Source organism: Artemia franciscana, chromosome 13, assembly GCF_032884065.1.
Source record: "Artemia franciscana chromosome 13, ASM3288406v1, whole genome shotgun sequence".
NCBI lineage: Eukaryota > Metazoa > Arthropoda > Branchiopoda > Anostraca > Artemiidae > Artemia > Artemia franciscana.
In genome coordinates this window covers 31,597,494-31,613,434 of record NC_088875.1, presented here as the reverse complement: position 1 = coordinate 31,613,434, position 15,941 = coordinate 31,597,494, and positions in this window count along the sequence as shown.

Here is a 15,941-nt window from a genome sequence, read left to right as displayed (position 1 = left end):
ATGAACACTGTATATGTGTTCGAAATATCCAATTAAATAATTTTATATCTATTCACTGTCAATAAAAAGGTATCATCCCTATTTTGAACTGTTACTTTCGTCATGGAAAGGCAGTGTGGTCTTCGAAGTTATTAACTTAGAAAATATATATAGAATATAGAGCAGAATATATATAATTCTTCAAAAGTAACATAGACAAGTTGAAACACTACATAAATTTTTAGCCAAGTAAATAACAAAGCATTTACTCTGGTTTCTGATTAATGCATTAAATAAAGAAAATAAGTTTTTTTCAACTGAAAGTAAGGAGTAAAATTAGAACCCAAAACAAACAGAAAAATTATTCCACATATGAAGAGAGTGCCCCCTCCTCATTGCTTTGCTCTTTATGCTAAATTTTTCCACTTATAAAAAAGCTTCCTATTACAATTAAATGGCCCTTGCGTTTGAAGAGTTGTTCTTAAGGAAAATTTGGACAAACCATCAAACGTTCGTGCAACCCCTTCAAATACGTTTTGAGCTTTAATGCTTCTCCTTGCTCTCAGCTGAAAAAACTTGTTTTTTTGCTAAATTCCAATTCTTTTTCAAATAATGCTGGTAAGTCTGGCTCACCCCCCAAGTAAAACTCCCTCAAATGACGGGAAAGTTTTTTCTCATGTAATGTAGATCTCTTCCCTGTAGTATTCCTTCTGGACAATTCCACTCTTGCATAAAATACCCCCCCCCCCCATAAAATTTCTTGCAGAAGGTTCAGTCAGAAAAATTCTCTTAATCATACTTTTATTTGAAACAGACTAAGCTCTAATCGTTTTTCAATCATTCCAGAAATCCTTCCTTCCATGGATATTATTCCCTCCATGGATATTATTATTTCCCGGAAATCCAAACACGCAAAACATTTCCCTGGACAATTCCCAGGAACATATGCGAAACTAAGTAGGTAATGAGAAATAAGACAAATAAAAATAGTTCGATCAGGAATTCTATCCCCCCCCCAGTCTAGAATTATCCCTGGAATGTTCACCTCTGGGAATTCCCCTCCATACAAAATTGTCTCTATGAAAACTCAGGTCAAGCACAAAATCCCCTCCCACACAAAAAATAGATCTTAAAGCTTCCCAATAACAAATATTATCAAAATGGGCAGTTTTTTTTTAAACTTAGACCTATCCCCGGGAACTGGAGGGGGGGGGTCATTTTATCCCCAAATGTATAGTTTTGGGGCTTTCAACCTTCTGGGCAAAATGTTTTAATTGGACAATTTTGAGGGGAGGAAGGATAGTTGCCATGTAATATGTTGGTCATTCTATCAATAGAAAAGTTACAGTTTCCATTCAAATGAGCTCTCTTCTGATGTTCTAAGGAAATTGGTTTGATACAATCACCCATGGGGAAAAAAACAACAACAAATAAACATCAAATCATGATCTTTTTCTAAAAAAAATAAAAAACTCGAAATTTTTGTAGATAGAAGTTTGAATATTGGAGCTTCAAGTAGGGATCTATAGTACACTGAATCTGATCATGGGATTTTCATTGCTTTTTCTGAGACCATAATAATTTCAATTACTAAAAGAATATGAAAATTTTAACTCAGAATGTTGCAACATTAAAATAAATAATATTGTGTTAACATCTTAAGTGATGATTACAGAGGTTTCAAACTGGACCCATTAGGAATTTCAGAAACTCGTATCCCTTGGGTAGGACACATGAAATTACTTGGCATATAATTTATGAGTTTTGGCAGGAAGTACGGGGTACATTTGCAGGGAATAGGACTCATGATTAATAAGGAAGCCACTAACTCTTCTGAGGTAGGGAAGGTATTAACAATAGGGTGAGTGGCTCATTTTATGACCCAAAATTAAAGGAAATTAGTGTAATAAGCTGACCAATTAAGTTAGAAATTGATTTTAATAAAACCAATAAAAAGTACAACAATCCAAATTATAAGTTATAAAGAAGTTTGGAAAGAATGAATTTTAGATAATAAGTTTTGAAATGGACCACCAAACTGAGAGCTGGCGGAATTGCTGTTGAGATATGGGATTTTGTAATACCAGCTTTCTTGTTTTAAACAGGACATGTTGTCAGAACATAAAGTATATATGCCTGTTTTGTGATAACGTGGTCGCAATCTTTTAACTTTTTTTATTACTTCTGGATTTCGGAGTGTTTTGAGATTGTAAGTGCTATATGATTTAATTATCATTTCTATGTGTTATTTTATGATTATCTCTATAACAAGAGTCAAGTCTTGTATTGTTGTCTGCCATGGAATATAATAAAAGTAATACAATTATACCAAACCTCTTTACAATGTTAGTTGAGCTTCTCAACTATACGAGTAGGACGCCAATATTATTAGTAAGGACAAAACACTACTCTAGATTTAAATCATTCTTAGGATCGTACCCATACCTCCTCCAAGGGCAAGGTTGACAACCCATTACAGTATTACCACAAAACCTACTTTACAACATTAGTTATAGTATTATATATCCCTGTAGAACCAGCTATTGGAGATAGTAGTGATTCAGATGAATTTACTTACAGAAAAGGAAAAAGGTCAGGGTCCCAGTTAAAAATGACATTTTTATTAAGCAATTTTTATGCCCATATTGATAGAACAGGGGATATATGGTATCTTGGCCTAAGTACATTTGGTTTACAAAATTCAGCAGCAATGGCTACAGATTGCTAGAATCTTCTATGTAAACAATCTAGTTATAACCAATACAGTATTTTGTCATAAAATGACCCATAAATTAAAATGGTATTCACATGATGGTAAGACAGCTAACCTTGTTGATTGTATTTTTGTAAACCAAAGACTGGCAGGAACATCAAAAGATGCTAGGATAAATAGGAACTCAGATTGATGATTGCCCGAAACTGAACTTGAAGCCACTACTGTCTTCACTATTTGAGATATGGGTTGTGAAACTTTGTATTTTTGGCCATTTTATGGAGGTCCTATAAAGTTACCAGTAACTTTTTGGGTGCATCTCAAGTTAGGCTGGTATTAAACAAATTTTGTCAAGAAATAACCAACAGTAAAGTCTTCTAGTTTTTTGCATGAAAACTATCATCTATTTTTTATTATTATCCTAGCCTAAATGTATTCGTTGCTGGACGCCTACTAAGTGGAGGACAGTCGGGTAAGAATAAGTGGTGTCAACTTCAAGTGTATTCATTTCCAAGGACCAGGCTGCCTAGTCGTTCACTCAAGCAGGTCTCTATGCATATAATACCAAAATGTGTTGCTTTTTGGAATGCTTGTTTTGTTACTGTACAGTGAAAATGATAATGCAAAATTAAGAAAAGCTATGGGAGTAAGATTTATATACCTTTGAGAACTGATAATTTTTTGAGTGATATACATTTTTGAATTGACTTATTCATACTAGATGTTCATTTACAAGTTTTTGACCTATTTTGGATCCCTGTTCCAAAAGTGAGATTGAACGTGTCAAAGCTTGGGGGCTTAATCCTCCTGTCTGTTTAATGAAAACAGATCCATAATTGATGCTTTGATCATTTCTATCTTACATTCAGTTGGTGTAAAAGGGTAATTTCTTTTATTTATTTGTCTTGTTTTCTTCTATAAGAATTTTTTTGTCCAGCAGAATAGGTGTTGGTCTTCTTAAATTCAAGTTTCACAAACAGAAAGTTTCTAGATTAAAATTTAGCAGAAATATCTTTGATGCAAATGTTTGTGGTTTAATCATATTAGTTAATGAAAAGAAATGCAAAAATGTATTGTTTTCTAATCACCTGTTTCTCATACCGGTAGAAGTTCCATATAGTTTTCCTCTCTTTTATTAAACACATTATTTTTGTTATTAGAGATTATTTCTATAATCTCTTTAGTTTTTCCCTTGCTTGTGAGTTTTACTCACAATCAGTGCTTTGACATCCGTTTAGGGGGGACATGGAACATATTTGTTAGAACTTCAATTAAAAATGCAAAAGTTACCATTTACAGGGAAAATCTAATGAGGAAACCTTTCCTTAAATGAGGAAAGGTTCACTCTGGATTCTTATATTATAAAATTTTTACCGTTAAAACTTGTCTCCTTCATTGCTACTGCAGAAAATAATGTCCTTGCAGAAAATATACGAACATGAATTTTCCTAATAAATGTTGATTACTTTACTCAAGAAGTTGCTTTGAAAATTAACTTAGATTGTTAAGGTTGGAACTATATTGTCATGGAACTTAAATATAGATCTTTAGTATATAAAGAATTAGTCTAATTAAGTCATTTGATACGAAATACTAACCATCTCGTAGTAAAACCAAGATTATCTAGTTAGGTCCTAAAGCCTAACTACGCGATTTTTTGGGTACAAGGCAAAGTGGAAACTATGGTGACATCTATATTATAGGCTATATTGAGAGTGTCGGGATGTCGACACCTGTAGATAAATCAAACCTCATTGGTCTGCATGTAAAATATTGTTGGTTTTTTTTATACATTTTAACAGCTTCTAGCCTGTTGAAACGTGCTTGATATTTTTTCAGTCAGTAAACATTCAATGAATGAACTATATTTTAATCTTTTTTTGTCAGAATTGCTGACAAGACGAATTCTGTCTGAATGAAATAGAGTAATGTGTCTGGGGGGAAACATGTAACACTGATTTTGATTACCGAGGGTTATTACTACAGCAAATACTATTTTCACTCTTCATCCTACCTGTATTTAATTTATCTGTCACGAAACTGTCAAATTAACAAACTCTGATTGTGCATATTACCTCCAGGGGCCATCACAGCATACTGCCATTTTTGGGTACGAAAAAACGTTCTAGGTAGGTCATGCTTTTGATAAAACTTGTTTTATCATTCAATGAGGAAGCTTGTGAAGAAAGTAAACATTTACCGGTATTGATATTTTGAGCGACATTCAACAAATTCATGTTTACTCCCTCCTCAAATCAATAAAAAGGATCTAGCAAAGCTTACCTTGAGCCCAAAGAAATGATCTGAGATAACCAAGGTTGTCGTGGGTATTGCATCGGAAGTAATACAATCCCCTGAGGCTCTAGTTGAGTTTGTACTAACTACGCAGGTTGAAAAGTTATAGACTGTATAGGCTGTTGTTGTCCTTGGTTGGGCTTAACATTCTGAGTACGGATACTAAAAGCAAGTACTTGCTGGGAGATATCACTATGTTGTTAACTGAGGTTGGGTGTTATTTGCTAGTAATTATTGAATGTAGGATGGAATGCTAAGATGAAGTATTACTTGGGCATGTCTGGCTGTTACTATATTTTAGCCAGCATCGATGACGATTCTGAGAATCATTTTCACCCAACACCGGTTGAGGACAACCCATTAGGAGAATATTAGCCAGAAGGAATCACTTGCGCCTTACTGATTACAAATCAGAATTTTCTGTTGGCACATTCTTTGTGGTTTGGTGATATTGCTGCACTGAAGAAAATGATTATTTGACAATTCTTGATGTATTTTCTGTGTTGCAATAGAGCATAGCTGCACATTTTTTAAGACTAGGGATCAGCACGGCACATTTTCACTTGTTCGAAACAACTGCAGACCTTGTCGAAACTGGGTGAATTCACTTCATCCACATTCACTTAATCATATTAAAAAAACTTATTCCTCTTTTGTCACTTTGCATTGATACCTCTGTCAAACAAAACGATTGATCCTCAAAACAAAAACGATTGATCCTCAAAACAAAAAACAACATGACCCTCATTCAGCAAGCTAAATTTCTTTTCTATGATTGAGTTTCTAGGAAATAGAAGCATGCGCTGTTTCTAGCGATTAGATTGGAAATATATGTCTGCCATGTCTTGTTTCCAAGAGATCTGTAATTTGACAAAATGATAATTAACAAGCATGCTTATAAAACCAGTAATTTCGGATGCTATTTATCTATCACTCAGATAAAGGAACACAAAAGCAATAATTAATTTTGAGTCGAAAAGTGTCTATCGTCTCATTTCCTAGTAAAATATTATTAAGTGAAAATTTATGCTTCCTGAATTTGAAGATAGTAACAAATGAGTCAGCAAATTGGTATAAAGACCTATCCTTGTGTAGGGATAACTACATCTTGTAGACTTAAATAGGATAAATAAGATTTAAGAGATGAAATTAGTAATCACTTTGTTTTGATATTAAATTAAAAAAAAAAAACTTTTTTCAACTGAAGGTAAGGAGCAACATTAAAACCCAAAACAAGCACAAAAATTATTCTGTATATGAAGGGAGTGTCCTCCTCCTCAATGCCTTGATCTCCACGGTAAATTTTCCCGCTTCTAAAAAAATTCCTATTCTAATTTAATGGCCCTTGCATATAAAGAGTCGTTCTTGAAAAAAATTGGGACAAACCATCAAACATTCCTGTAAAGAGCAAGGTATTTAGGAGGGTTGCAACCCCTTCAAAAACGTTTTTAGCTTTAATGCTGCTCCTTACTCTAAGCTAAAAAAAACTTATTTTTTATTAAATTCTAATTGATTTCAAATAATGCTGGTAAGTCTGGCTCACCCTCCAAGAAAAATTCCCTCAAATGAGGGGAACGTTTTTCAGGAAAATTCTCTTTAGCATATTTTTATTTGAAACAGACTAAGCTCTATTTCTGATTATTATCCTAGCTTAAATATATTCGTTGTTGGACGTCTGCTAAGTGGAGAACAGTCTGGTAAGAATAAGTGGTGTCAACTTCAATTGTGCTCATTTCCAAAGACCAGGCTGCCTAGTCGTTCACTCAAGCAGGTGTCTATGCATATAATACCAAAATTTGTTGCTTTTTGGAATCCTTGTTTTGTTAATGTACAGTGAAAATAATAATGCAAAATTAAGAAAAGCAATGGGAGTTAGATTTATATACCTCTGAGAACTGACAATTTTTTTTATTGACATACATTTTTGAAATGACTTATTCATACTAGATGTTCATTTACAAGTTTTTGACCTATCTTGGGATCGTTGTTCGAAAAGTTAGATCGAATTTGTCACAGCTTGGAGGCTTAATCCTCTTGTCTGTTAAATGAACACGGATCCATAATTAAAGCTTCTATCATTTCTATCTTACATTCAATTGGTGTAAAAGGGTAATTTCCTTTATTTATTTGTCTTGTTTTGTTCTATAAGAATTTTTTTTGTCCAGCAGAATAGGTGATCTTCTTAAATTCAAATTTCACAAACAGAAAGTTTCTAGATTAAAGTTTAGATTAAAATTTAGCAGAGATATTCTTGATGCAGATGTTTATGGTTTAATAATATTAGATATATATCTGTTTAGATATATAATGTTTAGATCTGTTAAGATATCTATCCGTAATGTTTTTTGGGTACAAGCCAGAGGAAACTATGATGACATCTATATTAATGGCTGTATTGAGAGTGTCGGGATACATCGAACCTGCAAAAAAACCTGCGAACTTACGAATGCATGCAAAATATTGTTGGTTTTTATGGCACTTGGTATTAACCAAGTGACATATAGCAATCGCCAATTTTGTCGGTCTGTCGGTCTGTCGATCCCGGTTTTGCTACTTTAGGCACTTCCAGGTAAGCTAGGACGATGAAATTCGGCAGGCGTATCAGGGACATGACCAGCTTAAATTAGAAATAGTCGCTTTCCCAATTTGACCATCTGGGGAGAGTGGGGGGCCGGTTAATTCGTAAAAAATAGAAAAAATGAAGTATTTTTAACTTATGAGCGGGTGATGGGATCTTAATGAAATTTGATATTTGGAATAATATTGTGTCTCAGAGCTCTTATTTTGAATCCCGACTGGATCTGATGACATTGGGGGGAGTTGGAGGGGGGAGCCTAAAATCTTGGAAACACTTAGAGTGGAGGGATCGGGAGGAAACTTGATGGGAAAAATAAGCACAAGTCCCAGATACATGATTGACATAATCGAAACGGATCCGCTCTCTTTGGGGTAGTGGGGGGGGGGGGTAATTCTGAAAAATTAGGAAAAATGAGGTATATTTAACTTACGAACGGGTGATCGGATCTCAATGAAATTTGATGTTTAGAGGGATATCGTGTCTTAGAGCTCTCATTTTAAAGCTTGACCGGATCTGGTGACATTGGGGGGGGGGGAGTTGGGAGGGGGAAATCTAAAACTCGGAAAGCACTTAGAGTGGAGGGATCGGGATGAAACTTGGTGGGAAAAATAAACACAAGTCCTAGATACATGATTGACATAAAAGGAACGAATCCGCTCTCTTTGGGGTAGTTGGGGGGGGGATTATTTCTGAAAAATTAGAAAAAATGAGGTATTTTTAACTTACGAACGAGTGATCGGATCCCAATGAAATTTGATACTTAGAAGCATATCGTGGCTCAGAGCTCTTATTTTAAACCCAACCGGATCTGGTGACATTGGGGGGGGGGAGTTGGGAGGGGAAACCTAAAACTTGGAAAACACTTAGAGTGGAGGGATCGGGATGAAACTTGGTGGAAAAAATAAGCACAAGTCCTGGATATATGATTGACATAAACGGAACAGATCCGCTCTCTTTGGGGTAGTTGGGGGAGGGTTAATTCTGAAAAATTAGAAAAAATGAGGTATTTTTAACTTACGAACGGGTGATCGGATCTCAATGAAATTTGATATTTAGAAGGATATCGTGTCTCAAAGCAATTATTTTAAATTCTGACCGGATCTGGTGACATTAGGGGAAGTTTGGGGTGGGGGAACCTAAAATCATGGAACACGCTTAGATTGGAGGGATTGGGATGAAACTAGGTAGGGAAAATAATGAGAAGTCTTACGTACGTGATTTACATAAATGGAACGGATCCGCTCCATTGGGGGGGGGGGGTAATTCTGAAAAATAAGAAAAAATGACGTATTTTTAACTTACGAAGGAGTGATCGGATCTTCATGAAACTTCATATTTAGAAGGACCTCGTAACTCAGATCTTTTATTTTAAATCCCAATCGGATCAAGCGTAATTGGGGGGGGGGAGTTGGGGGGGACCGGAAATCTTAGAAAATACTTAAAGCGGTAAGATAAGGATGAAACTGGATGGGAAGAATAGAAACCTGTCTAAGATACGTGACTGACATAACCGGACCGGATCTACTCTCTTTGGTGGAATTGGGGGGGGGGGGTAATTTTGAAAATTGAGGTATTTGTAACTTACGAAAGGGTGACCAGGTCTTAATGAAATTTGATATTTAGAAGGATCTTTTGCTTTAAAGTTCTAATTTTAAATTCCGACCAGATCCTGGACATTAGGGGGTGTTGGAGGGGTAAACCGGAATTTTTTGGAAAACGTGAAAATTGGGGTATTTTTATCTTACGAATAAATGATCAGATCTTAATGAAATTTGATTTTTAGAAGGAATTCATGTCTTAGAGCTCTTATTTCAAATCCCGACCAGATCTTTTGACATTGGGGGGAGTTGAAGGGGGAAATCTTGGAAAAACACTTGGAGTAGAGGATTCGGCATGAAGCTTGGTGGATAGAATAAACAAATGTCCTTAAATACGTTCTGAGACCATACTGGCTATGCATGACATATGAGAACAAAGAAAGGGAACAAAAAATGAAAAGAGAAAAAACAAGTAGGTGAAAAAACGAGGATTTTATCAGCCAGTAGCTAAATATTGAAAAACAAGCAAATATTTCGACAAGGACCTCCGCCAAGTCGTCCTCAAAGAAAAAAAAAAAAAAAAAAAAAAAAAAAAAAAAAAAAAAAAAACAGCAAAATCTAACCTTTATAAGTGACCTGCACGAGAGGAAGACAGATACTGACTCAACCAACAAAAAACCAAGTTTAAATCAATGAAAGAGAAGTTACCAATTAGATTGAATAAGTATCCTTTGCCTTGCAACAGATTTCGCCTGTCTACAATTTCGGTTTTCATTAGATATGCGGACATGTTGTCTTAAATTAGATTGAGCGGAAATATTCATAGATTCTTTTAATATTAAATTATTATAAATTGGGATTAAGGAAATATCTCCCGTGTCTCTATATTTCCTTAAGCCCAATTTATAATAATTTAATATTAAAAGAATCTATGAATATTTCCGCTCAATCTAATTTAAGACAACATGTCCGCATATCTAATGAAAACCGAAATTGTAGACAGGCGAAATCTGTTGCAAGGCAAAGGATACTTATTCAATCTAATTGGTAACTTCTCTTTCATTGATTTAAACTTGGTTTTTTGTTGGTTGAGTCAGTATCTGTCTTCCTCTCGTGCAGGTCACTTATAAAGGTTAGATTTTGCTGGTTTTTTTTTTTTTTTTTTTTTTTTTTTTTTTTTTTTTTTTTTTTTTTTTTTTTTTTTTTCTTTCTTTGAGCACTGAGGACGACTTGGCGGAGGTCCTTGTCGAAATATTTGCTTGTTTTTCAATATTTAGCTACTGGCTGATAAAATCCTCGTTTTTTCACCTATTTGTTTTTTCTCTTTTCATTTTTTGTTCCCTTTCTTTGTTCTCATATGACAAATGTCCTTGTTACGTGATTGACGGAATTGTACTGGATTCGCTCTCTTTGGGGGAGTTGGGGGGAGGGGTTCAGTGATTTGCGAGTTTGGTGCTTCTGGACGTGCTAGGACGATGAAAATTGGTAGGCGTGTCAGGGAGCTGCACAATTTGACTTGATAAAGTCGTTTTCCCAGATTCGACCATCTGGGGCACTAAAGGGAGAGGAAAAATTAGAAAAAAATTAGATATTTATAACTTACGAGTGGGAGATCAGATCTTAATGAATTTTGATATTTAAAAGGACATCGTGACTCAGAGCTCTTATTTTAAATCCTGACCGGCATTGAGCCTCTTATTTTCCTTTTTAAATCAATCTATTGATTCATAGAATTTTGTTAGAGCTCATACCATATGATCTTTTGGCTCTTAGCTCTTCTCGCCTCGTCACAAGTGCCATATGAGCTCTTTGCCCTTGTTTTTATATATTTTAACAGCTTCTTGCCCGTTGAAACGTGCTTGATATTTTTTCAGTCAGTAAACATTCAATGAATGAACTATATTTTAATCTTTTTTTGTCAGAATTGCTGACAAGACGAATTCTGTCTGAATGAAATAGAGTAATATGTCTGGGGGGAAACCACATATGCTTATATTGCATATATGCCATATGCAATATTTAAAAAGATATTGAATGAGACGTGTCCTCTTAGAAAACTTAAAAGGGGTAGAACGAAATTCCCAAAGAAACCATGGATTAAACAGGGTATTCTAGATTTTTTAAGTTGATAGTATAAAATATACCTAGATGAACCCTCGGTTATTAATTTACAGCAATTTAAAAATTATCAGAATGTTTTAAACGGATTGAAACGGAAAGCTTAAAAAAAATGTATTTACAATATGGGCTTATAAAGCATAAATGTGATGTGAAAAAAACATGGAAAACGGTAAATTCACTCCTGGGTCAAAAGGGTAAAATAGAAGTTATTAATAAATTACAATCAAAGGGGGGGGGCTTTTACTACCCCAAAGGATGTTGCGAATTATTTATGTAAATATTTTTCTAGTGAGGGAACAAAACTTTGCGATGATGCTCGAAAAAAATTAAGCGGCCTCCCAAAATAGTTCATTCGGAAGTTCCAGTAGAAAATCACTTGGTTTTTATGGCACTTGGTATTAACCAAGTGACGTATAGCAATCGCAAATTCTGTCAGTCTGTCTGTCTGTCGGTCCCGGTTTTGCTACTTTAGGCACTTCCAGGTAAGCTAGGACGATGAAATTTGGCAAGCGTATCAGGGACCGGACCAGATTAAATCAGAAATAGTCATTTTCCCGATTTGACCATCTGGGGGGGGGGAGTGGGGGCCGGTTAATTTGGAAGAAATAGAAAAAATGAAGTATTTTTAACTTATGAACGGGTGATGGGATCTTAATGAAATTTGATGTTTGGAATGATATTGTGTCTCAGAGCTCTTATTTTAAATTCTGACCAGATCTGATGACATTGAGGGGAGTTGGAGGGGGGAAACCTAAAATGTTGGAAAACGCTTTGAGTGGTGGGATCGGGATGTAACTTGGTGGGAAAAATAAGAAAAAGACCTAGATACGTTATTGAAATAACCGGAACGGATCTGCTCTGTTTGGGGGAGTTGGGTGGGGGGTTAATTCTGAAAAATTAGAAAAAATGAGGTATTTTTAACTTACGAAGGAGTGATCGGATCTTAATGAAATTTGAAGTTTGGAATGATATCGTGTCTCAGAGCTCTTATTTCAAATCCCGACTGGATCTGGTGACATTGGGGGGACCTAAAATCTTGGAAAACGCTTAGAGTGGAGGGATCGAAATGAAACTTGGTGGGAAAAATAAGTAAGGGTCTTAGATACGTAATTGACATAATCGGAACGGATCAACTCTCTTCGGGGGAGTTGAAGGGGGGGGGGGTTAATTCTGAACAAATTAGAAAAATGAGATATTTTTAACTTACGAAGGAGTGGTCGGATCTTAATGAAATTTGATGTTTGGAAGGATATCGTGTCTAAGATCTCTTATTTTAAATTCCGACCAGATTCGATGATATTGGGGGGAGTTGGAGGGGGGAACCTAAAATCTTGGAAAACGCTTAGAGTCATGAGATCAGGATGAAACTTGGTGGGAAAAATAAGCAGAAGACCTAGATACACAATTGACATAACCGGAACAGATTTGCTCTGTTGGGAGGGGGGGGGTGGATTCTGAAAAATTAGAAAAAATGAGGCATTTTTAACTTGCGAAGGAGTGATCGAATCTCAATGAAATTTGAAGTTGGAAAACGCTTAGAGTCATGAGATCAGGATGAAACTTGGTGGGAAAAATAAGCAGAAGACCTAGATACACAATTGACATAACCGGAACAGATTTGCTCTGTTGGGAGGGGGGGGGTGGATTCTGAAAAATTAGAAAAAATGAGGCATTTTTAACTTGCGAAGGAGTGATCGAATCTCAATGAAATTTGAAGTTTGAAAAGATGTCGTGTCTCAGAGCTCTTATTTTAAATCCCGACTGGATCTGGTGACATTTGGGGGGAAAATAAGTACAAGTCCTAGATACGCGATTGACATAACCGGGACGGAGCCACTCTCTTTGGGGGAATGGAGGGGAGGGTTAATTCTGAAAAATAAGAAAAATGAGGTATTTTTAACTTACGAAGGAGTGATCAGATCTTGATAAAATTTGATGTTTGGAAGGATATCATGTCTCAGAGCTCTTATATTCAATTTCGACCTTATCCGGTGAAAGGGAAGTTGGGGGGCAGAGCCTAAAATCTTGGAAAATACTTAGAGTGGAGGGATCGGGATGAAACTTGGTGGGAAAAATAAACACAAGTCCTAGATACGGGATTGACATAACCGGAACGGATCTGCTCTCTTTGGGGGAGCTGGGGGGGGGGGGTTAATTCTAAAAATTAGAAAAAATGAGGTATTTTTAACTTGCGAAAGAGTGATCATATCTTAATGAAATTTCATATTTAGAAGGACCTCGAAACTCAGATCTCTTATTTTTTATCCCGACCAGATCCAGTGTCATTAGGGGGTGGGGGGCCGAAAATCTTTGAAAACGCTTGTAGCGGAGAGATCAGGATAAAACTTGGTGGACAGAATAAGCACAAGTCCAAGATAGGTGACTGACATAACCGGACCGGATCCGCTATCTTTGGCGGAGTTAGGTGGTGGGGTTCAGTGCTTTGGTGAGTTTGGTGCTCCTGGACGTGCTAGGACGATGAAAATTGGCAGGCATGTCAGGGAGCTGTACAAATTGACTCGATAAAGTCGTTTCCCCCGATTAGAACATCAGGAGGGCTGAAGGGAGAGGAAAAATTAGAAAAATTGAGGTATTTTTAACTTGCGTGTGGGTGATCGGATCTTAATGAATTTTGATATTTAGCTTGACCTCGTGACTCAGAGCTCTTATTTTAAATCCCGACTGACATTAAGCCTCTGATTTTCCTTTTAAAGCAATCTATTGATTCTTAGAATTTTGCTAGAGCTCATACCATATGAGCTCTTAGCTCTTGGCTCTTCCGACCTCGTCACAAGTGCCATATGAGCTCTTAGCTCTTGTTAATGCTTGTACTATAAATGAAGTGAGTAAAATTATCAGTAGGATGTAATCAAATTCAAGTGGTGTAGACAGGATTTCTTTTAAGATTGCTAAATTAGTTTTAACACCAGTTTTATGAATTTGATTAATGAATCTACGGAAAAAGGAATTTTCCCAGAAGTTTTTATGGTCGTTAAAATAATACCATGGCATAAAGGAGGTAAGAGAGACGAACCTTCAAACAAAATACCCATTTCTATCCTCCCTTTCTTTCCAAAAATGTATGAAAGATGATTGGATCCAGGCTAACTGATTATATTGAAAATAATAAATTCTTATAAAAATACTCAATTTGGCTTCGGAAAAAAATAATTCCACATAAATGGCAACCATTAAACTTGTTGACTGGGTAAATACGACGGTTTACGCGGGTCTGATTCCAGCTGCTTTATTCCTGGATTTGAAGAAGGCTCTTGACACGATTGACCATAAAAAATTATTACTTGGGCTGGAAAAAATCGGTGTGATCGAGAAGGGGTTGTCTTAATTTGAATCTTATTTAAGAGACCAGAAGCAAATTTGGGTGAATGGGTGTTTTACTTCTGTGGCTTGTGTGATAACATGCGGATTACCCCAGGGTTCGATACTGGGTCCTCTTTTCTTCTATTCTAAAAAAATTTAACACACCTCGTTTGAGTTTTTTTGGTTTTTAGTTTTATCACTCTTTGTTGGATTATACCCCTCCCGCTGCCCGCGGGGCTCATGGACTAATACGCTTTGCTCTATAGGTAATGTTATCTGTAATAAAGCCCACTTTAAGCATTTTTAGTTTGCCCCATGGAGGAGAAAGGTCAACCAAAAATGGATGCGTTTCTCTAATCAAACAGTTCGTCGTAACGAAATGTAGTAAGGAGCGCCCCGGCTCAATAGCAACCAAAAATCTAACAAATGGAATTTTGATATCAATAGCTACATCAAAAGAAATATATTTTAATGTTGATTTTAAATATACAAGTTTCATCAAATTTAGTCTTACCAATCAAAAGTTACGAGCCTGAGAAAATTTGCCTTATTTTAGAAAATAGGGGAAAACAACCCCTAAAAGTCATAGAATCATGACAAAAATCACACCATCAGATTCAGAGTATCAGTAGAACCCTATTGTAGAAGTTTCATGCTCCTATCTACAAAAATGTGGAATTTTGTATTTTTTGCCAGAAGGCAGATCACGGATGCGTGTTTATTTTTTTGTTTGTTTTTTTTTCCCAGGGGTGATCGTATCGACCCAGTGGTCCTATAATTTTGCGAGAGGGCTCATTCAAACGGAAATGAAAAGTTCTAGTGCCCTTTTTAAGTGACCAAAAAAATTGGAGGACACTTAGGCCCCCTCCTACGCTAATTATTTTCCCAAAGTCACCAGATGAAAATTCTGAGTTAGCCATTTTATTCAGCGTAGTCAAAAAACCTTATACCTATGTCTTTGGGGACGACTTGGAACGAAAAGTTTAGAGCACTTGGATCGAAAGTAAACATTTACCGATATTGATATTTTGAGCTCATTTATAAAATCTTTCAGAATTTCCTTAGGACCGCGACAATCAATAAATTCATGTTTACTTCCTCCTTAAATCAATAAAAAGAATGTAGCAAAGTTTACCTTGAGCGCAAAGAAATGATCTGAGATAATCAAGGTTGTCGTGGGTATTACATTGGAAGTAATACAATTCCCTGAGGCTCTAGTTGAGTTTGTACTAGCTACGCAGGTTGAGAAGTTATAGATTGTATGGGCTGTTGTTGTCCTTGGTTAGGTATAACATTCTGAGCCAATATCAATAACAATTTGAGCATCATTTTTACCGAACACCGGTTGAGGACAACCCTTTAGGAGAATATTAGCCAGAGAAGGAATCACTCGCGG